Source organism: Dromiciops gliroides, chromosome 3, assembly GCF_019393635.1.
Source record: "Dromiciops gliroides isolate mDroGli1 chromosome 3, mDroGli1.pri, whole genome shotgun sequence".
Lineage (NCBI taxonomy): Eukaryota > Metazoa > Chordata > Mammalia > Microbiotheria > Microbiotheriidae > Dromiciops > Dromiciops gliroides.
The window spans coordinates 139,707,406-139,732,578 of record NC_057863.1 but is presented as its reverse complement, the minus strand read 5'-3'; the positions used below and the strand labels follow the sequence as shown (position 1 = coordinate 139,732,578).

Here is a 25,173-nt window from a genome sequence, read left to right as displayed (position 1 = left end):
TTAGATTGCCTTTTGCTACTAACTGTATTAAGAGCAAGTGAATTCAACAAATTACTCTTTTCAGTTTAAAGGGAAAAATCTTATAAATACAAGGAAATAGCACTCATCCAAACTATTCGTATGTACTCCACTGGCATAGTTTTTTTCAAAAGTGTCACCTTCACACCAGCAGCAGATGGGAGGGAAAAGGAGAAAGCAAATGATTAGAACTTTGCATTTCATGTTAAAGATGTAGTATGGAAAGAGGTGAAAAAATAATGATTCCATCTTGGGGATTTAGATTATATATGTTAAATAAAAGAAACAAAAAAGGAATAGGTCAAAAACCCAGGCCCATTTCTTGGGAACCATATGACCTAAGAAGGTAAGAAGCCCTTGATCCTTTTCCCTTTGCAGCATAGTTACTGATTGGACACAAAGTATGGAGGAGTCACAGCTGCACATATAATAAAAATAGAACAAAAAAATAAATTTCTGAAGCTAATCAAAATATTTTGTAGGATGCTGACTTCTGATTATCCAGTCTATCACTTCCCAAATATATGGGTTGTCAATTGTAAAGAATTACATAAGCTCCACAATCTTTCCAAGGAACTTCCCTTACTTGTTATCACAAGCAACTTTCACATTTTCTCTACATGAAAAGATTTCATGCTAAACTCTTTTTTCATTGACCTGACCCCCATGTATATGTGATTTTTTTCTATTAAATAAAAAGTGACATAATTGACAGCATCAAATACACATATTATTAGAAAGGAGAGATGGATGGTTATATAATGAGTGAAACATAGGAAATAGACCTCACGGTTTCAGAGTTTCAATAGTATCTATGAAATGCTAAAAAGAACCAGAGAAATGGCTTTAACATGTCAACGATATCTCCCATGGACATCAGAATAACATAAGATAAGAAGAAATGAATGGGGTTCTATTTAATTGACCTGCCAAAGGTCACACAGACAGGAACCAGAATTTGAGTCATGATGCCCTCATTCTAAATGTTAGTCCTCTTTTCACTGTCATAGTCTGCCTATCAATTTATAACCATTCATTAATTGTCTATAATGTGTCAAACACTGTTAGATGCTAAAGTTAAAAAGAGAAATGAAACAGTTCCTGATCAAAGGGAACTTGCATTTTATAAGAAACAACAAGTGTGTATGTGTGTGTCTGTAAAATAATCATTTCTACCTATATTTCTATCTAATAAGAGAAAAAATATTGTTGAAGTGGTGTATGGGGCTATATGGCTTCATCGAACCAGTCTTTTAAAAGTTTCTGTGACTATCACAACACAGAGCCCTGTACTGATAGCCTATAGCACAAATAAATATTAACTGTCATGGAACAATTCACCTCATCCTATCTCAAAGAATTGTTCTGTCTCCAAAACATCCTCTGATGCAGTCTTGTGGTCCTCTAGTGATCTCTTCTCTTAGGAATAACAATGAGTAGGGCTTCAGAACAGCTTCTAGTGGATTTGCTTCTTCAGTTAAGCTTACTTGCAGAGATCCCCTTCTCTGTTAAAAATCTCTGACAAATAAATCTTAATACAATTCTAGTTTGCCTTGACAATAAGCTGGTCAGGTAGTGAAAGCTAGTCCAAATCGTAATAGCCCTAATATGCACATTAATTTTAGGGAGGACTAAAAGTTTAGGCTAAGTAGCTCAAATTTTATATCTGTATCTTTTTGTTATAGTTCAGATGTGCTCTAGTATTAACCTATGAAATAAGGATTTAATATTGTATTTATTCCAATAACTTGCAATGATTATAAAAATTTGAAATATAAAAACAAAAAAAATAGGGACATTGTATAGTAGGAGAAAGGCTTAGCAAATGTGTTTCCTTTTTAAATTATGAATTGTTAAATTACTTAAGCTCACAAGAGTTTTAATCTAATTTCTCTTATATTTCTTGGTGTTGTTTTTAATTATAACATTTCCTTGACTTCTTATTTCACTGAATCTCTCCTGAACATGTGATGACTAATGAAAGTTCCTAAAATTCAAACTACAGCTTTAAATAAATCCCTAGTCATTTAAAATGCCCTTTTAAGGAACTGTGGTAAAAAACGGATATTTTAGCTTAATCATTTGAGAGTTGAGTGCATGCTACTGAAGTGGCTTTTGAAGGACCGCCCTTTTGGGGAGGAGACCACAAGGAATGGCTGTGCGCCTGCTGCTGCCCGGAGAGCTGGCCAAGCACGCCGTGTCCGAGGACACCAACTTCCAGGACAGCAGTTTAAAAACTGAGGGTGGAATGGAAGTAGGGTCTCTCTCTCTCTCTCTCTCTCTCTCTCTCTCTCTGGCATTTCAGCTTAGCCGTGGCGGTGAATACTTTTGGTGTTCGGTGCTGGTTCTTGGCCTGGCAGGCAGTTTGGGATTCGGTGAGTTTTATAACTGAATATAGACTAAGCTTAGATCTAAGATTATTAATTTGTGTTTCTACTTTCCTATTTCTCTAATTGGTATCACCTTTTTGTCATCTAATTAATTCCCAAACAATAAAAACTAATCCCTTCATGGTTGCCATCTGTTAAGGGTAAAATTCTAGCTAGTCTGTCTAAAATATCTAATGAGTGGTCGCCAATAAATTATAAGCTCTAGCAAGAATTAGACTTTTAAGCATTTATTAAGGAGAATAAGAATTTGGTAAACATAGAGAAAATGGCCTACATTCATCTATCTATTAAAGGAAGAGCACATTTCTACCTCCGCTCTCTGCCAGAGTCCACAGGAAAGAGCGAGAGTCAGAGTGCCAGGCTCAAAATAGGTGGGTGGAATATATATCCATGCCACTGAAGATATTGGAGGAAACTGAGTCAGACTTAATCAGATGCATGGGATTGAGTTATCCATGGCATCAGGCATATGGGAGGGGGCATAGAAGCCAGGTGTAGAAATGAGATGGGTGGGATCAAAACTTCCAGCCATTTGTACAGTATTGTGGGGAAAAAGAAAATAAAATATTAAACCAAGAGAATCCAGCCTCAACATTTGTCAAAAGCCATTCCCTCGGCCATACATTGTTCATCCATCCTCTGTGAAGTGGTTAAAGTTCCCTCTTAAACAATTTAAGAGATTTCCACTTCTGAATCTCTCTAGTCTTTTTTTTTTTTGCCTGAAATGCTCTTTTATTCTTTGTTACAATTAGTGGTTTGCTGGGCAGGAGAGGGAACTGCTCAGTATTAAAGGGGATATAAAATCAAATGGTCCTGGGGCAGCTAGATGGCGCAGTGGATAGAGCACTGGCCCTGGATTCAGGAGGACCTGAGTTCAAATCTGGCCTCAGACACTTAACAATTACTAGCTGTGTGACCCTAGGCAAGTCACTTAACCCCAATTGCTTCATACACACACACACACACACACACACACACACACACACACACACAAAGACAAACAAAAAAACAAATGGTCCTTCATTTTTTTAAGGTGCTTGGACACAGCCATTACTGTCAACTTAGCCAAATTATTGGCAGGGTGGCTGAGGAAGGGGCCTGGTCACAGAACAGGACCTGATTTGGGAACCTCTCTTCCTTCTCTTGGTAAATAGACACAAACCCTCTGTGGTGACTGTGCTACCCGATTCAGAGGGTGCTTGATTTGGCCAATATGGTGTACCGAGAAGGGTGATAACCAGCATGGGCCATTGTCCTGCATGTGAAGAGGGGGCTGTTGATAGAGAAAGAGAAAAGATTTTCCTTTTCAAATGAAAAGGATGCATTTATTTCAGCCCAGATGAAGGGGGTAGGGAGGAAAGTCAGAGACAAATAGAAACAAATGCTGAGTATGTCCAGCACAGCAAAGACATGGCCTCCTTTCAGAAGACATTTGCCTCAAGGAGAACAGTGATGATATGAGCCTCTCATGGGCTCTCAAGCCTCGTGAACTGGACCTAAACACAAACATCTCAGAAGGATTTGGCAAACATTATTATTATTTCCATTCCCGTTTCAGTGGCTGAAGTCGATAGACAAAGGGTAGGGCAGAGGAGCAAAGCATGGGCCTAGCAGGGAGCATGGGGAATAGAGCCGACCTAGCAGGAGAGCTGCCTAGTACACACTGCAGGCCACACAAGGCCCTAAGAAGGAAGCCAAACAAGTTTGGGGGCAAGGGGAGGGGGCCATATGAGACTTCCCACATCAGCATTGAATGGACCATCCCAAGCTGACCAGACCACCTTGAGGGCTTCTTTCCTATTTTCCAATTGACCCAGGAAGACCACCCAGCATAATGGAGGGCAGTCTTTGCCAAGTGGCTGCTCCAGCCAGAACAAATGGGAACAGGCCCTTTTCTGGGATAGCATTTTGGACAAGCCCTTAAACATACATCTCTTAAAAGTGACATGATTCATTTCTTCAAAGGATTAGCCCCTGTTTAGGGGAAATCAGAAGTGTAGGGGTTTTGTAGAAGTCTAAGAAGCCTCATGATTGGGGTAGGAAAGGTCATCATCAGAGAGCACATAGGCTAACCCTACCTGGAGGAGGTGGATCTGTCTGCCCGCTCCCAGTGCTGATACCCAGGGTGTACACTATCCATCCTCCCACTCTACTGAACTAGGAACACATTTACACAACCTATGAACACAAGTCACAGTAGCCAGATGATACACGGACTTCCGCTGCTAACCATTCTGCATGCTCAGAGACCACTGTCTCGGCCTGCTGCTTGGCCCACCCTAAAAGGTCCTGGTAGAGGTGGTGAGACATCTTCCAGTGTAGATCCCCAGCCCAATGGCAAGGAAGTAAGAGAGCAGCAGGAACAGGAGGAAAATTTTCAAAAACTCTGCCGAGAAGATGCCTCCCTTTTTCATGATGCATGTGATTCTCATGCTGAGGGTGGCCGAGCACTTTGGGTGCTTGAAAAGAAACTCCTTTGTGGGGTATGTTTTCGGGCCTACTGGACCAGTCCCAAATCCAGTCTGAGGTTTTCTGCAGGGTGCTCTCCACTTCTTTCCATCTTTCTATGTAATCTTCAGACTGGGAACTGTTCTTTTCACCAGTGCAATGAGTATCTGCTTCAGAACCTCTGAATATATCTTGAGGTATCTGTGATCGAGGAGGGCTGTCTCAGCGATAACTCTTGGAACTGCTGTGTCCTGACTCGTGCTGTGCATCCAGAAGAATCTTTTCCATGTCGCCACTGTAGGCCGAGATTGAGGCTGGCACCTCTTTGTAGCCCTGCCGTTGCTGCTGAAGTGCAGCTCCACCCAAGAGCCCTGCAGGTTTTCCTTGGGCGGTGGTGTTGGCTGACTGCTCTGTGCCATGGCCCTGGCACTGTGGAGCCGGCAGGCTGCCCGGCCTGGCTGGGGAGGGCCGGTGGCAGCTGAGGACTGAGGGGGACCGCGGGGGTCGCCGGGATGGTGCTGCCCCAGCGGCCTCCACTGTGCTGCGGTGACATTGGAGGGGTAGGGCTGTTAAAGCTTGTGGAGCCTCCAACACTGACCATGACCCTGACACTCACTACACCGTGGCCGCCGACTGTCTGTCTGTTTGTCTGTTGGTCTCGAATCTCTCTAGTCTTAACCAAATTAAATTAAATCAAACAGAACTGGGGGGTGGGGAAGGAAAGGAGGATGACACAGTAGCCTGTGTATAAAAAGTTAAAATTACAACCATATAATTTTTATAAAAATAGAATTTAAGTGCTCTGGAGCTTATAAATTTATACAGATTAGTCACAAATTCAAACAGTTCATTTTAGCCTAATTGGGGACTTTTCTTAAAGAAAATGAATTTAGGGCAAATCAAGGTAGACATCAATCTTCATCTTAGAGAGATTTACATCAGGATCAGAGAATTTGGGTACAGACATCTAGGGGAGTCCAAGCTTCCAAGTCCAATGTCCATGGGGTAGCCATTGGCAAAAATTATAGCCAGTATACACTTCCTTTTTGGGTTCCTTGCAGGGGTTGGCCTAAAGATGTTGAGGTCCACTCTTAGCGGTTCCATATTGGGGTCCCAATAATGTGGGGATTAAAATTGTCCAACCTACAATGGAAAAAAAAAAACCTGAGGCAGAGCTCTGAGTCAATGACATTTTATTAAATGGTCCAGGGTCCCCTTTAATGAAGTGGTCCTCAGATCTTTCTCATAATCTGAAATGCCCCTTCTTCCAAGGTTTTATTTTTATTAGGCTTATTACCAGATTTGATACCTGAACACTCTAAAGGGGCTATAGAAAGTACAGTGTCCCATTGGTTTATGCACTTTGCTTTGCCAGCCAAAAATGACACTTCAGTTGGAAATCATATGTCAGCAGTGGGGAGTCTTGGGTTGTGTGAAGCATGGAACATCTCCACTCACTAAGTGGTCACAAGAGAGAACAGTACTGAGATACAAAAATAAATTGGCAGACTTTCTATGTAATTAAGTCACCTCTGCCATGCTGGGCATGGTCACCATAACAGAGAAAAACAAGGGTGGAGGGCTGTTAGTTAGCTTCCTATGATTAAACTATTGAACTGGATTAAATCTGAAGCTCACAGTCTGGGGGCCTAATATATAAAACTTATAATAACTAACTTAATGGAATCATAGCAAACTGAAAAATACTGATTGGAATAGAGTAGGAGTCCGAATGAATTATTTCTTATTGTGTAACCTTGAACAAGTCACTTGACCTTTTTACCTCATTTGTAAAATGAGCTGGAGAAGGAAAGAGCAAATCATTCCCCTATCTTTGCCATAATTGGGTCACAAATAGTCAGATGAGACTGAAATGACTGAACAGTGTCAATACAAAATAACTATAGCATAATTTTTGATGGAGAGGGAGATATGTAACACCTATGATGCTTCATGGGAAAACCTAATTTAAAGCTTAGCCTTAAAGAAAACTAGGAATTATAAGAAGCAGAGGTGAGAAGAAAGGACTTTCCAACAATTGGGGACAACCTGTACAAAGACACAGGGATGATAAATAAAAATCTATATGTGAGGAGAAGCAACAAGGGAGGTTACAAAGGACAGTGGAAAAATCCTTGGTTCTACAATCAGAGGTGATGGGATCACATCTCATCAGGCATGATTATTCACTATGTGACCTTGGGCAAATCACATAACAAACTTCAGTTTCCTTGTAAACTATCAATTTGGAGGGTTAGTTGTTGACCTCTTAGGTCCCTTTCAGCTCTAAATCCAACATCATAAGATGGTCAATTTTACTTTATGAGAGTGTGAGAACATGAGTAATATGTAAATCAACATGAAAGTTAATTTGGAGGAACTTTGTGAAAGGCTTTAAATGCCAAATGCAGGAGTTTATATTTGACCTTACAGGTAACAGTGAGCCATTTGATTTTATTGTTGAAGAGACTTGAAAAGCATGCATTCATTTATATGTATATCTTCTATTGGACTATAAGCTTTATGAGGGAAGGGACTACTTCATCATCTTTGCATTGCTGTATGAAACCTCATGCAATTGTACTATATCATAAATAAGAGTTAATATTAATAATAATATATTAATATAGAACTTTAAGGTTTACAAAGTACTTTTCTCATAATAATACTATGAGACACAACATAGATGCTTAATAAATGCTTGCTGATTAATAATTTAATTCCCATCTGAAGAAGAAAAGCACAAAAGTACTCAGGGTTAGCCAACTGTGTCTTGACAAACATGTGGTAAGAGTCTCAGAGATTTTGAACCAAAATATTCTGACTTTAAGACTAGTTTTATTTTATACCTTACCATCCTACTTCTAGCACTAGAATATATGGATAGATAGAAAGAGAGAAAGCCAGACAAACAGGTAGAAGGAAGGAAGGAAGGAAGGAAGGAAGGAAGGAAGGAAGGAAGGAAGGAAGGAAGGAAGGAAGGAAGGAAGGAAGGAAGGAAGGAAGGAAGGAAGGAAGAAAGAAAAGTAGAAGGAAGGAAGGAAGGGAAAGAAAGATTCACAGATTTATATAAATATGCATTTGCATATGTATGTATATAACACATACTAGTTTGGGAAATATAAGCTTAATTATTATGTAATCATATATAATGCTATAATGGTACATATATATCACACATATATGTTAATATGTACTAGCATATATATTCATAACACATAATAGGTGTTCAGTAAAGGCTTGCTGATTAATCATATGAATATGTGAGGGCCAAAATTTGATATACGGAGAGTTAATTGGGTGACTCGCCAGAATATTGGGGTCCCGGGAATATGAAGGACCTTTGAGGTTCGCCCTCCCCTCTGAACTGCCCTTTTTAGATATTTCTCCCAGGTCAATAAGAAAGGAGTCTCTAAGCTTTAGTTCACAAAAGGATCAGATTTTATTACTTGGGAATTAAACAACAAAGGTAAAACTAATAAAAATCAAAGATAAGGAAATAGGGAAAAAAAAAAGAAATCCATATAAATACTCTTAACTCTAAATTTAGCCTATGCAATCCCCAGATTGTTTCCAATTAAGTTAATTAAAAGGAATTTAGGGTTTCCGTAATGAACTCACCAAAACCTGGAAAATCTGCACTTGCTCACACCACCGGAAAGGGAGAAGCTAGAGAGAGCTAGAGAGAGCTCGAGTTCTGGAAGAGCCTCCGCTTTCCTTCAGGGAACATTCGCTCTTTCTTCCCCCAAAAGGGAACGTCCTTCAAAAACTGTCTATGGAGAGTTCTCCTTCTGACCTCAGTATCATACGTCACTGCGGGGTGGCCAGGTGTGGCCCCTCCCAAATGAGTCAGCTAAAACGCCAATAATTTTTACCACAAATACATATATATAACTTGTATATATACTTATATATATATGAAGAGAATAGTATATGTTATAAACTATGTATGTATATCTACCTATATTATGTACTAATTCATAAATAGATACATAGTATCTATCAATCTGTGCATATAGTTTATCATATAGATATTGATGTGATATATAAAAATTATCTATTTTTGTTGTTTTCAGTTGTGTGTGATTCTGTTACCCTCTTTGGGGTTTTCTTGGCAGAGATGCTAGGCAGTTTGGAATTTCCTTCTCCAGCTCATTTTATAGAGGAGGAACTGAGGCAAATGGCATTAAGTGATTTGCCCAGGCTTACATGGCTATTAAGCATCTGAGGCCATATGTGAACTCAGGAAGATGAGTCTTCCTCACTCCAGGTCTAGCATTCTAGACATTGCACCCCCTATCTTAAAATTGATATCATATCTATTATATCTATCTACTTATATATGTTACAAATATATCATATAAATTATATATATGATTAATCAACAAGTATTTATTAAGTACCTACCACGTACTTCAAAATATTGTGAAGAAAATGCTTTCTAAAGCTTAAACATGACATTCTTCTCTTCTTCTTCTTCTTCTTCTTCTTCTTATTCCACCATTGTTAAATATACCATTGGTTAATTATCATACCATTAACATAATATATCATTAGTGATATAATAATACCAATAATATAATTAATACTATTGATTATTATACCATTATTATTAAATATACTATTATTTTATATATTTAGTATTTAATATATTCAAGGTATGGCACTAGGTGTGATGGGAATATAAAAAGATGATGGCAACATATTCCCTACCCTGATATAAAGTTTGTAGTCTGTTGAAGATTGTAATTGCATATATGGATCAATAATCTTGGAAGTCAGCCTAACTGCTCCGGGCTTAAATTTTCTCATCTTAAACATGAAAGCTGGTCAAGTGGCTTCAAAATTCTTACCTAGTTCTAAATCTTTGATCCTGAAGTAAAATTTTTGAGCTTTCACAGAAAAGTTTTCTAAACTAGTAAAGGACATGGAAATAAGTTCATATTTATATGCAATAAGTTGTTTTCTTATAGTTTCAACAAATGAAACCTAAAAAGGAAGATTTATTAACTGCTAAAATTGCCTCCACTGTTAAATTATTTACCACAACAATGAAAGTGCTATGCCAGCTCTTTGCTTCTACATGCTGCTTAAATAAAATGAGCAAAGACAAAACATTTCTATTATTTTGATAAATCAAAGAAAAAAATCATTTAACATTTTAAAAGTAAAATGTGAGGGGCAGCTAGGTGGCACAGTGGATAGAGCACCGGCCCTGGAGTCAGGAGTACCTGATTTCAAATCCGACCTCAGACACTTAACACTTACTAGCTGTGTGACCCTGGGCAAGTCACTTAACCCCAATTGCCTCACTAAAAAAAAAAAAAAAAAGTAAAATGTGCCTCAGAACTGAACTTCAACAGTTGTTTGACTTTCAACAATTAAAGGTAAACATGAAAATGAATATGAACAATGAAACAGATTTAGTTTTCAGCAGCAAACTGTTTATTTTTGATTCCCCTCAAAAAAGACTTTATTTTACTCTGTAATAATTCTGAATTTACTTACACATGTAAAATGTCCCCCTTGTCCCCAGTATAATAAATTCTTTTTTTTACTTCTTTATCTCATCAACTTAGAAGAATGCATAGCATATTTAGGGGTTCAATAAATATTGTTAAAATTAATTTAATTGATATATATAAGGGTATTTCACATCTAGGATGGTGTTCATTTACTACAACATTAGAATATGGGGAAGTGAGGTAGGCCTTTTAATAATAGAGCTCTCTTGATTCTGATTGGTTGAGTATTTTTCCCACTGTCTGTCTTTCTGTTCTTCTGTATTCTCCATGTCCTAGAAAAAGACCTTGAGCATTGGATTCTACCACAAACTAGTTAAGGTTTTAGGAATAGAAAATACCAACATGACTAGGGCAGTAGTGAAGCTGTATAACAAGGGTAACAACAGAGGCATCCTTTGGAAGACCTTCTGAACCCTTCTCCAATTTCTTAATCGTGCTTAGGTCAAAGGTACTTAAGGTCAAGAAATACATCGTAATTTAGGGTTTTTTTGTTTTTGTTTTTTTTTTTTTTTTTTGGCAGTGCAACAGCAGTTAAGTGAATTACCCAGGGTCACACAGCTAGTAAGTATTAAGTGTCTGAGGCTGGATATGAACTCTGGTCTTCCAGAATCCAGGGCCGGTGCTTTATCCACTGTGCCACCTAGCTGGCCCCTTAAATTAGTTTTTATATCCTTTGTTCCTAAGGAGGCTTTTTGCAGACCATAAACTTTCTCTATTTTTTCTTTGTTTGTTTGTTTTTCTTTTGTTTTTGTTTGTTGGTAAGACAATTGAGGTTAAGTGACTTCCCCAGGGTCACACAGTTAGTAATGTCAAGTGTCTGAGGTCGGATTTGAACTCAGGTCCTCCTGACTCCAGGGCTCATTTCTCTATCCACTGTGCCACCTAGCTGCCCCCATAGACTTTTTGTTTTTGTTTTTTTGCTGGGCAATGGGGGTTAAGTGACTTGCCCAGGCTCACACACCTAGTAAGTGTCAAGTGTCTGAGGCCGGATTTAACTCAGGTACTCCTAAATCCAGGGCTGGTGCTTTATCCACTGCACCACCTAGCCGCCCTGTCCCCGGAGACTTTCAATTAGAATTTGTTTGATTGAATTGAGTAGTAAAAGGACTATTCCTATTTGCCATGGAAATGCCATGACTGATCATTTCCCACTTTTTGGACAGTATTGTTTTGTACAGTTAAACATTTGCACCAGACATACAAACTTTTCAGATAAACAGTCAGAGTTAGGAGGCAGGAACAGGATCAGAAGTATTGAGCAAGTAATAGGATGAATGGAGTTTGAGAAGCAAGGAAGGAGATAGAGTTTGGGGATCACACTGAAGGCTGTTGTGCTAGGCAACCTGAAAGGGTGATTTTAGTTTTACACATTGTTCAGTAGAATTTTTAACAGCCTCTAATGGGTGCAGGCATATTTTTATACTCAAGTATGACTGGGGACCCAGCTCCATCTTGCAGTTCCCCTTAAATGAAATGCAACTTGACAGTTTCCCACCACCATGGACAGCACTGTATTTAGGGAAAAGAGCCAAATGCCAATGAGGCAGTATTCACCTGACTATGTGGAATCGTTGGGAATAAGATAATCCTTTTACTTAATTATTGAGAGACAATGCAAAATAATGGATAGAGCACATAATTTGGAATCAGGATCACCTGGATTGAGAGCCTGTCAGATATTTCCTGGCTGCTACAAGAGAAACTTATTCAAGCTCAGCTTCATCTTCTCTACAATGGTGATACTAGTACCATCTAACTCACAGGGTTGTGAGAATCAAATGGGAATGTAGATAAAATGCTCTGCAAAACGTAAAATGTTTAATTAGTGTCTGTTACTCTCATAAGATAAAAAATGCTTACTATTCATAGATGACTTATGAATGTTCTGAGAAGGAATATATAAAATGCAAGTAAAGTTAGATTAAGCAGAATTTAATCTTTCTTTGAGCAGTATTATGCTAACACATTATTTTTGGAGTCAAGAGAGTTTAACATTCAAATCCTATGTCCAACATCAACCAGCTGAGTAGTTATGGGAAAATCACTTAGTCTTTCCAAGATTCAAATTCCTTACCTTTAAAACTGTGTTGATGATACTCATGCTACCAATCTCATTAAATTGTTGTGAAGAAAGTGTTTTATAATCTTGTAATGGGTAAATTATATGAGTTATGATAACAGTTTTTCAGCATTTTAATGCCATTATAACACACACATTTTAGTTGATGAACATTAATCAGGATGGCTAACATCCATTCTCTTTAATATGTGGTTTCTAGTAATGCTGTGAATCTAAAATGTCATTTCTAACACTTTGTTCAGCTGTAAAAGAGAGGATTATGATTACTTGATTCCAGAGGTCCCTTCTATCTCTAATATATTCTTATCCTTTGATACTTAAAACAATGAAGAGAAAATTTTTGTTGATATAATGTCAGATAAGTTACAGTTCTCTAGTCTTTAATAGGCTGAGGAAAAAATAGTATGGTAGAGTGACTACCATTCTTTAGCAACGTCACTAAGTTTTAAAATTTTTTTGATACATGCCCATCAATTGGGGAATGGCTGGACAAGTTGTGGTATATGAATACAATGGAATACTATTGTGCTGTAAGAAATGATGACCAGGAAGAGTTCAGAGAAACCTGGAGGGTCTTACGTCAGCTGATGATGAGTGAGATGAGCAGAACCAGAAGAACATTGTACACAGTATCATCAACATTGAGTGTTGACCTACTGTGATGGACTATATTCTTCTCACCAATGCGATGGTACAGAAGAGTTCCAGGGAACTCATGATAGAAGAGGATCTCCAAATCCAAGAAAAAAAAAAAGAAAGAAAGAACTGTGGAGTATAGATGCTGATTGAACCATATTATTTCTTTTGTTTTGGGTGCTATTGTTTTTTTTTTCTATTTTGAGGTTTTGCATCACTGCTCTGATTCTTTCTCTTGTAACAGGATTAATGCAGAAATAGGATTAATGTTATTATGTGTATATATATATGTGTGTGTATATATCTATATGTATATCTATATGTATAGAGATATATAGATATAACCTATATCAGATTACCTGCTGTCTGGGGGAGGGGGGAGGGAGGGGAGGGAGGGAGAAAAATCTGAAATTGTAAAGCTTGTATAAACAAAAGTTGAGAACTATCTTTACATGTAACGGAAAAAATAAAATACCTTATACATTAAAAAAAAATTTATACAGACTAATTTATAATTGTCAGAGCTTTTTGTTTCTGAACTCTTGATGTTTTCCAAAGCACTAATATATATATCATGAACAACTGAATGATTAGTAGATAATTATTACCCACAAGATTTCCTTCTAAAAATATGGTACCTTTTTCAGTTGGAAAATTGTATAATTTTTAAACAGACTGATTATATGAAAAGTTATGATGATGACTGAGGGCAGGGACAAAATGTAACATTTGGAGAAAGTACTGAGAAAAATTTGCACTCTAACCTTATATTTTCTATTAATGATGAAAATATAATAATATCACTTATATAATACTTTAAGGAGTTCACATCACTTTACATATGTTATTTTATTTCATCCTCACAATAATTCTATGAGGTTAATCTTATTCCCATTTTATGTATTGGAAGACTGAGACTGAAAGCAGTTAAGTGATTTTTTCATCACACAGCAAAGTTTCTGAGGCAAGATTTAAATTAAGTTCTTCCTTTATACAAGTCCAACGTTATTATGTCCGTAAAATTTCATAATTCTGAAAATTAAAAAACCTTACTTTCTTGGATTGTATTAGCAATGAGCATCTGATTTTTTAGTTAAAGCCAGTGTTTGGAAATTTCATCATCATCATGTGATTTGAAAGGATATCTTTCCTTCTGGTCTATTTAACAAAAAAAAAATTAAAATGTTTTATTATATTTTAGGAATTGTTCAATCTTATCAAATTATTTTACTTTGAATCTTAGATGGTTTCATCTATTAGTGTTTTATGTAGAAATGAGGATGAATTTTGCTAAGTGGAGTAATATGCTTTATTGCAATAATGATTATACTGCTTTAATTAGGGTACTGTTTCAGAAGCTATCTGGATTACTGTTTTGGAGAACCCTTACATTAAATGTAGGAACAGATGGAAATGTATTATATTTTCTGGCAATGTCTTCTCAATTATATATAAACTAAATTGACAAATATATGTATATATATACATATATATATATATATATACATACATATAGAGAGAGAGAGACAGAGAGACAGAGAGATGACTGAAAAGTCTGTCCAAACTTTTTTTCAGCAGTAAAAATACATGTCCATAAACACAGAATTTTTGAAAAAGTAGAGATATGCAGGGATGTCTACATTGCTTACATTAAATCTGATGACATTACTTCACATAAAAACCAACAAGAAGGGATTGATCCCCTCAATGAATGTAACAGGTGTATAGAAAGCAAAATGCTTTCATTAAAAATAGAAAACAGGGGCAGCTAGGTAGGCAGTGGATAGAGCACAGGCCCTGGATTCAGGAAGACCTGAGTTCAAATTCAGCCTCAGACACTTAACATTTACTAGCTGTGTGACCCTGGGCAAGTCACTTAACCCTAATTGTTTCACACACAAAAAAAATAGAAAACAAAACCTCATTTAAATTGCTCATTTTATTTGTTGAGATTAGCGAATGGTTTTTGGTACAGGAAATCAGTGATATAGAAAGGAAATGGTATAGTTTGGTTAAAGAGGTTATTATTCTGTATATCTGTGCTCATATTCCACTTATCTTCAAATAATTAGATGCATGATGCTAAGAAAGTCACTTAGTTTCCCTGGGATTCAACTTCATTATCTTTAAAATGTAGAAATTTAACTAAATAATCTTAAACTAATTATCTGAATATGAATGAATTTTGAAAAAGAAATCAGGTTTTTTTAATTACTTTGATTTACTTTTAGTTTATTTATAGGAATATGCTCCCTTCTTTAGGAAGAACTATCCCTAAGCTAAGACAGAATAACCTAAATAGTTTCTTAAGTCTAGGTCATGGTGGCAGACAGTTTAGAAGAATAAAATAATCATAAGATTATAAAGTTTTTCAAAAGGTAAAAATGTATTTTCTCCAGAAAGAGGAGTTTACCAAAGACTAAGTCCCCCTATCTTGTAGAAAGCCAGGTTGACTAGAGGCTAAATTCCCTTTTCTAGCATCTGAAGAAAGATTAGCCAGAGGTTAAATTAAGACCCCCCCCCCATTTTTTTTTTCTTGAGCTAGAGTTTAAGTTAAGTTAATTGACTACTCTAAGGAGGGGAGAGGGCAGGTAACTAGTAACCACTGACCATAAGTTCCTCTTTGGCACTACACTTTCTGGTTTTAAAAGGTACCACCTGGAGGAAAGGACTTCTGGCATAGGTTTAAGAAAGTCTGGGAGAAGCTAACTGGTCAGAAGGCCTGCCTTGTCCAGCTGAATTATGTTCAAAACAAGTTTCTGCCATTTTCCCAATTCCTCTTTTTTTATTATAAAAACCATTTCTGCAAATCATTTCTTATCTCTGACCTCTGAAGAGTCCGGTGACCTGATGAAAATGAAAATGAAAATGCTATCTTTGCAAATTAATTCATAGATGGCTTAGTAACTTTGTCCTTACTTTTCTTTTTATTACAGGCAATCAATTTTAGCAATTTCTATAAATATATCAGAAAATATTACAAAAAATACTAAAGATATCGAATTATTATATTTAAATAGAAATTGTAGAATTTAACTATGTCCCTTTAGTTTAAAGAATATAGTGCCTTTAAGTTTTGTTTTGTTTTCTTTTGCTTTCTAGAGGTAATCTGTGGATTCTTTCCAAGATGCTTTTCTTCCTATATTCAGAGATTCATGGCAATTTTTATACTATTTTTTGCATCATGATATTTAAGTTTTTTGATTTGTCAAGTTATTGCAGGAGGTATATGATCCTTAGGTCATTTCTGTGCACCCTATATTCAAAGTCAATGTGTTTAGGGAAATCACATGTCATTTCTGAATCATTACTTTTTGTGTCCTTTTCCCAATTGGTTCACTGCTTCAGTATATGTCTATGGTCTCCCTTTTGTTTTGTTGAAGAAACTTACCATAATGAATTTGTTTTTCTAGTTTGCTATTATTCCTCCAGTTAAGAACATAAAATCTGCCATTTGTTTCCTTCTAACTTCCTCTTGCAAGATTCCAATTCCTCCCCTGGAATATTAGTATTGTACTCTTGGAACTCCGTAATGTTGTTTCATCAGGTGTTGACCCAAATTCCTTTCCTTTGCAATCTTTATTTAGGAGGTCTCTAATCTCTTAGAAATTTAATATTTGTGTCCCCTTCTAAAGTAAATATCTTCTTTTGGGAGGAAGCTAAGTAGCACAGTGGAAAGCATTGGCCCTGGATTCAAGAGGACCAGAGTTCAAATCCGTCCTCAGACGCTTCACACTTACTAGTTCTGTGACCCTGGGAAAGTCACTTAACCCCCACTTCCCTGCAAAAAATACTAGGTTTTTAAGTTTACATTTTCTAAATTAGAAATATGGTTCCTTTGGTCTTTTGTCCTTATGTTCCATTTATCTTTGATGCTCTAGCATTATCTCTTCCTCTTCTCACATTGTCATTTGATGTTTTTTTCTCCTTCTTTCTCATGTTTTTTGCCACAAGTGCCTTATGAGAGACATGGCTGCCCCTTCAAGTCATATAGAATCCTACGTGATGGTTCCATACCACACTTTCCGGGAATCTTTAGTTCTCAAACTGGGTTGAACTAGACTTTGATGCTTTCAATAGGGATGGGTAAGGGTGGAATGTATCTTCCATGGAGAGTGTCTCTTACCTTGAGACTCCCTAACCTAGTGCCACCAAAAGGAAACTATTTTCTCCTCCCTTACATCTTCTTATTCACCTTGGCAGAGTCCATGTCCAAAGATTTTTACAACAAGAAAATGGACAGAAATAGCTGTAATTGCTCTATTACTGCTGAATAATCTCTTTGTCATTTGTTTGTTTATTAAGGTTTCAAGAGAATACCTAGTCTTCTGATTGATTGTCTGTATGCCCTTACCCAAGATGATGATAATTATTTTAAGCTTCCTACAGTTAAACAAAATGCTAACAATATTAATTATTATTATTATAATTATTGCAATATGGCTATAGTTCAGGGCAAGGGGAATATTAGATAAGCAAGATACTTAATATAACTTTACAGTTCTGTGTTCATATCACCCTTTGTAAATGGTTTATTCATCCAGAGAATATGCATATAATATCACTAAAATATTTTATTTTTTTCAATAATGAGGAAAGACTTTCCAAGAAAGTTTTAATAGTATGAACTAGAACTATGAAACATCCTAATTTTATGCATTATAGTTCTACTTCATAAAGCATCTAACTTCCTGAAAGACTTTCAATGAAATTTAATATGCAATTAGTTCATTTATAGAATTTCCAAAAGCCCTTAAATATTTTGATGGGAAATTATGCTTACTATCACTACATTAAAATGTCTTACTCATTTTGTTTTCTAAATAGTTTGAATTTTAAATAGAGTCTTATTGTGCAGTCTTTAGTTCTTAGCAGAAATCAGGTAAGACAAGTAACATGTTTAATTTTTATTGCTTAATAGGGATGGTGATTTGTTTGATATTTAGAAATCTATTAATCAATCAAATTAGGGAACAGTGCTAGGTAATAGGAAAACAAATATCAAAGTGAACTGTCAAAATTAACCTTAATGAGTTTCTGTTTCTATCAAATAGTCCTAGCAATGGGCAGAAGAGTAGGAGGAGAGACAGTATTGTTCAGGTTTCTTGTGAAGGGGTGGGAGGGAAAGCCCTTCTACAAAAATAATTGGCAGACATAACATTATAGGCCCTTAAATGAACACACACATACATATGCATAATATGGTTTTGTCTTCTTAAAGTTTGGATTCATTTCCCAAGGAAATTGATATAATTCCTAGATCATTATAAATATGGAAGAAAAGTATAACATCTGTTCACAGTTATAAGATTGGGAGCTGTTTGATGTATTAAATGCAAAAATACTGAATGAATAATTTCTTTTTTATTCTGTTTCTCTTAATTTTGTGAATCCCTTTATATAACTATTTACAAACCAATAAAAACATGCAAATGGGTTCTTAGTATTTTAGTTAAGATCCCAATGAAGTATAACAACATGGTGAGCCAAGTTATTATACGTGAAAAATTTGGAATCATGGGATCTGAGTTCAATTCCCTAATTATTTTCTGAGTTAAAATCCCAACTTTTTAAATAATTAGGTGTATGAACTTGATCAAGCCATGTAAATTCACTGGGTCTCATTTTCCAATTATTTATAAATAATTTCTAAGGTCCCTTCAAACTCTTATACCCTGAATGGTATCTCTGTCAATGCCTTAATGGGGCATTAATTATATTTTTAGTCATACCCTCTTAGGGACTCATGTCTTATTAGTCTCCATTTTGTGATTCCTGACTAATTTTTTTTCAACAAGATTTAATAATATTTTGCCGTTATTACTGAAATATCCACCTCCTACCCTTCCTTTACACCACCTCACCTTTAGAGTTCAGCTTTGCTCATAGTTAAAATGCACTACTGCTGACTCAGTATAGTTTTGATAGGATATGAAAGAGACACTTCTTTGTAAAGATATATTTACTACAGGGCAGCTAGGTGGTACAGTGGATAAAGTACTGGCTTCAGACTGAACTCAGGAGGACCTGAGTTCAATTCCGGCCTCAAACACTTGACACTTACTAGCTGTGTGACCCTGGGCAAGTCACTTAAACTTCATTGCCCTGCCCCCCACACCCCAAAAAAGGAGATAGATATAGATATAGATATAGATATAGATATAGATATAGATATAGATATAGATATAGATATAGATATAGATATAGATATAGATATAGATATAGATATAGATATAGATATAGATATAGATATAGATATAGATATAGATATAGATATAGATATAGATATAGATATAGATACATATAAATAAATAGATAGATAGATAGATAGATAGATAGATAGATAGATAGATAGATAGATATATTCACTACCTGTATTGATAAGGTATTGTTAAATAATTTAATTGTTACTTTAAGATGTTTACTCCCTTCCCAAATTCAAGCTATGATAAGGGTGTGTACATGCTTAAAGTGGTTTTGTAAATTATTTTGTTACTTTCAATTGTGGAAATGAATAGGAAGAAGACAGTGTATGAAAGTGATAGAATTCTCAAATGCCTGAAAATAGGGAAATGACTAGGGATAGAAAACATGACAGGCCCACTAATATGTCATATTTCCCTGGATTATATCTAATGTATGAGCCATTTGGAAGATAATGTAGTTCATTTTTTCTTTATCTTATTTGACTAGAATTCATTACAAGCATTCATACTTGAATCCTCCCTCTTATTTCAAGTTTAAAACCATAGTCTCAATAATGTATGTCAAAATCTTTTAACCCTAAGAATTTTATTAATAAACTGAAGGTACATCATCTTTGCCATGAGGGAATCTGAAGCAAAATAGGCTTGACTTTATAGAAGTGGGCATGACTTTATAGAAGATTATAAATACATGTTGCATAGATGATAGCTAAGTTGTACAGTGGATAAAGCATGGGCCCTGGATTCAGGAGGACCTGAGTTCAAATTCAGCCTCAGACACTTGACACTTACTAGCTGTGTGACCCTGGGCAAGTCACTTAATCCTCATTGCCCCGAAAAAAAAAAAAAAAACCCAACACCAACAAAATAACAATAACAACAAAATAAATAAATAAATAAAAGTTAAATATAAAATACTGACTAGCATGCTTCAATTATAAAATTATACAAGACTTCTGTATGGGTCCACATGAATTCATTTATCAGTAAGGAAGTAAAGGAATATTTTATATTGATTATAAGAAATGTGAGTGATATTATATGCAACCCTTAGGTTTAAGTGATTTAACTATGGGGTTTGGGGTTTTGTTTGTTTGCTTGTTTTTGGTGAGGCAATTGGGGTTAAGTGACTTGCCCAGGGTCACACACAGTAAGCGTTAAGTGTCTGTGGCCGGATTTGAACTCAGATCCTCCTGAATCCAGGGCCAGTGCTCTATCCACTGCACCACCTAGCTACCCCTAACTATGTTAATAATCAGTTTACAGACTACAAACTGTTATTTAACATGTTTAAGTATTCTTTTGTAACTTAAGCTAATAATAATGTAGGAAGCAAGACAGATACTAGTAGAGAAAATTGAAATGCTATACTGCCATCAAGTCTAGAAACTATCTAACTGACATTCATCTATTTGGCTTGCAATCATCTGGTTTCTAACCTAAGTGGAAACCAAGCACAGTGGATTCCTCCTAAGTGGCTAGAAGCCAAAGTGGAAACATCTGAAGAGAAAAAATGAAATCCAAGTATTTTGCAACTTGGATGATGAAAGACTTATGGTTTCTTACTCTCTACTTCAGATTTAGTGTACTTGTGCCACTCAGGGTGTGCTTAAATTGTGTAAGGAGTTATTGTGTATAAATATCCAAGGATCCTGAGGATCAGGGTCTTTGGGTCCTAGACCTGAGATCAGCTTTATTGTGAGACATGATCCTTTTCTCAATACACCTATTTTCTTTGGCTTAGAGACTTTGGTTTTTCTTCATTTAACTCTGCAACTTATAAATTTTTGCAACAGAAATATATGCTAAAAAATCCTGACATTATATTACAGGAAAATGAATATGTGTTCACTTGCCTCAAAGAAATTAAGATGTCTTTACTGGAAATCAGACATTAGGACTCAACACAATTAAGTATGAGCTGTAATTTTTTTCCAGGAGAATCTGAGTGTGAACAAAAAGTCAAGTGTGTTTGCTCCAGGTAAATGCAGTCCCTTTTTTACCATTTTGTTACATTATAAAAATGAGACTGTGACAACATAATATTCGTTGAATTATGAATGTAATATATCACACAGAACTAATCTTGTTTGCTACTATATGCTCCTATTGAATTTTTAATTCCAATAAAGAAATCATAATGTCACATTTCTAAATTGTCTTAAGGTTTACACAATTCTTTTCTGTGAAGTAAGCAATAAAAGTATAATTATCTTTGTTTTACTGATGAGGAAACTGAGGTTCAAAGAAGTTAAATGATTTGGCTGTACACAGCCAGTAAGTGTTGCAGCTTAAATTTGAACATAGGTCTTCTGATTTCAAGGCAAATGCTCTTTCCATTATGTCATGCTGCCTTCTTATGATTTGGTTAAGTGAGATACATTTCATAGCCCTAGGATAGCAATTTAAACTGTACCTTCGAACTCACTGGTATAGAGAGATGCCCGAAGAGGGAATCCTTTCTACCAATTCAGGTCCTAACCTCTCAAAACTATAGTTTGTTTTGTTTTGTTTTTTGTTTTTGTTTTTTTTTGGTGAGACAATAGGGGTTGACTTGCCCAGGGTCACACAGCTAGTACATGTCAAGTGTCTGAGGTCACATTTGAACTCAGGTCCTCCTGAATCCAGGGCCAGTGTTCTATCCACTGTGCCACCTAGCTGGCCCAAAAGTACCGTTTTTGATAGCTATCTTTATTCACATGAGAAAATATTTAAACTAAATGTTAGATGACCTAATCTTCTTTATATAAAATTTGTTTTTCCCCTAAATTATAGTGATGCCTTTTAGTTTTACATCATAGTCATTTCTTGACAGTCTCACTAGAATCCCAATGACCCTTCCACTTACTGCATTGGAAAATAGGAAAAAAAGAACATATTAAATTGAGCAAACCTAATAGCGACTAAGTATGAAAGCCTATGTAATATGCAATACTTACTGTAGCCTCTTATCCAATAAAATCAAGTGTGTTTCTTAAACTTGTCTCCCAGGCCAAATTTCGTCAATACAAATACAATATTCTATTTCATTCTTTATCTTTTCATTTACATTCTTGTTTTCAGCATATGTATTATTGCATTATTTTTCTGGTTCTACTTTCTTCATTCTGTAGAAGTTCATGTTTTCTTCTATTTCTCTGAATTTTTCATATTTGTCAATTCTTAAGGCATAAAAATATTGCCTCATATTCATAGACAATAGTTTGTTTAGCTGTATCCCAAAAGAACCCCACTTTTTTTTTGAAATGACAAAACTGTAGTTCAGTAAACTTGACATATTAAATGTTAGCTCTTGACTTGACTGAGTTAGAGGTGGTAAGTATTAAGCCCCAAAACATGCATATAGTGCCTTAGTTACCATTATCTTAAGTGAAAACATAATAATCTCTATCCTTAAAGAGAATACAAACTAAAGAGAGGAGACAATAAGCATGCATATTGTATCTTTAAAATATTCTTACTTGAACCTCTTCATTCAACTTCTCTGTCCAAAATTACTGGTGGCTTCTTAAGGGGTGAAATTGAAAAAAATTAAATACGCTTTTAAAAATCTTCATCCTCTTGGGCAGTTATATGTTAAGTGGATAGAGCTCATGGCCTGGATTTATGAAAATCTAAGTTCACATCCAGCTTCAGATACTAGCTATGTGACCTGGGCAAGTCACAGCTTATTTGTCTTAGTTTCCTCAACTGTAAAATGGGGATAATAACTACCTACCTTACGGGGTTGTTGTGAGGATCAAATTAGATATTTGTATAGTGTTTAGCACTACATCTGATACATAGTATATACTACACGAATGCTTATTTTAATCTCTCTGCCAAGTTTAATAATGTTGATCACCACTTCCTGATTACTCTCTTATCTCAAGCTATTTGCTCACATTGCCTTCTTCTTGTTCTTCTTTTATATGCCTGACTCCTTGCTGGGTCTTAATCAACATCATACACTAAGTCTGAGTGTCCAACAATTCTTTATTCTGTACTTTCTTCTCTTTTCCCTCTATATATACAATTTTACTTGATGATCTCATCAATTCCAAAATGTCTATCATGTGTATTATTCTCAAATCCAGCCTTTTTCTCTCTCCTAAGATTTAATCTTAAATCATCAACTGCTTTTTTAACATCTAGAATGGGACAAACCTTTGTCTCAAGTCCACATTGGCAACACAGAATTCATTGTGTTTGCTCTGATTCCCTCTTCTCTTCCTAAATTCACTATTTCTGTTGAAAGCACCAATATTTGTCAAGTCACTCAATCTCAAAGTGTTAAAGGCATCCTAAATACTCCTAAGTCATATTCACCATATATATCCAATCTGTTGCCAAATACTGTGTTTTCTACCCTTACAATATCCCTTGTATATGATGTCTTTTCTATGTACATTCAAGTATAGAACCTCATCATGCCTCTTGCCTGGATTATTTCATTAGTTTTCTTATTGGTCTACCTATCTCAAATTTCTTCTCACCAAGATCCACCAATACTCAGCTCTCAAAAATGATTACCTTAAGGTAAACATCAGTCCATGCCATACCACCTACTCAATTAACTTCAATGGTTCCCTTTTGCCTGTGGGATCAAATAGAAAACTTTGTATTCAGTATTTATATTCCTGCATAATCTAGTCCCTTCTTTCCCAGTCTTATTGCACTCTTAATCCATCTAGACAGTTAATAATACAGTTTCCTTTACTTTATTGCTGTAGGATCCCGAGAGGTGGAGGAAAAATAATGTCAGGAGAGCAAGGATTGATGAAATAATTTAAAAAATAATATATTTCCAAAAAAATCTAAAAAGATATTTGACTAAAAAGTGGCAGAAAGAGAAATTGGAGAAGCCTGTTATCTATTAATTATAATATCCCTGTTAAAAAAAATCACACATACATGCACACACAACTATTAGGGGAACATGTTTAAATCATACACACACACACACACACACACACACACACATGTAATTTCAAACAAATAGTACGTGGAAAAATTCAATTCTCCCTCCTCCCTTCTACTTAGTTTGTGTATATAAAAATCACCTTCACTTTTGAGATGAAAAAATGGTAACTAAAGGGCAACCTTAAAAAGCATTATGTAACCTTTTTATGACATTAATTCAGGATTAATGTACAAGACCAGAGAGGTGATGTACCCACTGTAGTCTGCCCTGATTATCACACATATGAAGCATTGTGTTTATTTCTAGATGGTACATTTAGGAATGACATTGATAATTGTAGATTATCCAGAGGAGTATGAACAAGTTGGGCAATGGTTTAGAGATCATACCTTCTAAAATCTCCTGAAAGATTTAGCCTGAAGTAGAAAAAAGTCCCAAGTGATAGATGAATGCTGTCTTCAAATATTTGAAGGACTAGTGCATTGGGAATGGATGAAACTATCTACTTAACCCTGGAGGGCAAAAGTAAGAGCAATGAAAGGAAGATTCGGAGAAAGAAATTTAGGTTTGATTTAAGGAACAAGACAGGGCTTAAGATTTAGAGCAAGTAAAAGTAGTAAGATACTCCTCACAGGCCTTTAAGTAAAGATTGACACAGTCAGTTCTCAAGAATGTTGTAGATTAGATTTTTGTACAGTAATGGATTAGAGCACAGCTTCTTAAACTGTGGGTCATAACCCCATATAGAGTCACATAACTGAATGTGGGAATCATGAAAAAATCGAATGTAAATATTTGATTTGTAAACCTATTTTATATACCTATATCCAGGGCTGCATAAAAATTTCTTGCATAAAAAGGGGTCATGAGTGGAAAAAATTTAAGAAGCCCTGGGTTAGAGTACTAAAATAACTGGAGTTTCTTTCCTTCAAACCCTGAGATTCTGTCTTTCTCTTTAGTAAGAAGA

General features: G+C 35.7%; 1 pseudogene; it reads right to left on the bottom strand.

Moving 5' to 3' along the window:
- Positions 1 to 4,687: 4,687 nt before the first annotated feature.
- On the bottom strand, positions 4,688 to 5,275 carry LOC122745416 (annotated as a pseudogene).
- Between the last annotated feature and the right edge of the window lie 19,898 nt (positions 5,276 to 25,173).